Source organism: Heterodontus francisci, unplaced genomic scaffold, assembly GCF_036365525.1.
Source record: "Heterodontus francisci isolate sHetFra1 unplaced genomic scaffold, sHetFra1.hap1 HAP1_SCAFFOLD_174, whole genome shotgun sequence".
Lineage (NCBI taxonomy): Eukaryota > Metazoa > Chordata > Chondrichthyes > Heterodontiformes > Heterodontidae > Heterodontus > Heterodontus francisci.
Genome location: NW_027141730.1, coordinates 2,887,467 through 2,888,303, shown reverse-complemented (window position 1 = coordinate 2,888,303; position 837 = coordinate 2,887,467). Strand labels below are relative to the sequence as shown.

The window sequence follows — 837 nt, the reverse complement described above, 5'->3', positions numbered from 1 at the left end:
GCTCTCGTTATCTTCCAATCTCTGAATTGAGCCTTTCCACCGCACCAGGGTTATGGGGAGAGTTTTCATCGTTTCTTTTCTAAACGTACAGACGATGTTATAAAGTTGCTGATTTATCCAGATGGCGGATTCTCCCCTCACAGTGAAAAGTAACATCACACCTTCACATCTGCCCATTGTTTTATAATTGAATAATTAGTCAAATGGAATTATTTGTGATGTTACTTCCCCCGAGACAGTGTTTCCTGCAGTGAAACTGATCAGTTTCAGCTCAGTCATTCAGAGACCTGGAATTCCTGCAGTTTGAGCCCGCTGTTACCCCAGCCCACCTCTGATTGGTCACCCTCTTCTCATAAAGTCAGTGACAACACATGAGGAGGCCATTCGCCCCATTAAGTCTATGTCGGGCTTCCAATCTGTTCAGTCCCCGACTCGATCCCCAAAGCCCTGCATAATCCCTTTGGGTCAAAATGACCGTGGCGGGACTCGAACCTGCAATCTTCTGATAACATCATGGAATATACCGAAGTCAGACGCCTTATCCATTAGGCCACACAGCCATTAACTCACATGCATGATTCGATCAGAGAACCTCGAAGCACAAAATACAAAAAATCATTGGTTGAACCTGTCAACCTGGCAGAATATTTGAATTTGTGAAAGCCGCCAATTTCACTATGGAAAAGAAGTGATCGACTGGAAAAGTACATAAAAATCTATTTTCCCGTAGCGGTTTAAATAAACTTTTGAAACACAATTTTGCTTTTACCGACTCAAATTGCTGGTGCTATTTTATGAACAGCTTTATTTTGCCAATTTTTGTCAACTTCTCATCCG

At 42.5% G+C, this 837-nt stretch overlaps 1 non-coding gene across 1 annotated transcript; it reads right to left on the bottom strand.

Annotated features, from left to right (window-relative positions):
* Positions 1-471: 471 nt before the first annotated feature.
* trnar-ucg (transfer RNA arginine (anticodon UCG)) lies at positions 472-560 on the bottom strand. Its single transcript is given in 2 exon segments — positions 472-507; positions 524-560. It is a non-coding gene; the product is annotated as a tRNA-Arg (tRNA).
* Between the last annotated feature and the right edge of the window lie 277 nt (positions 561-837).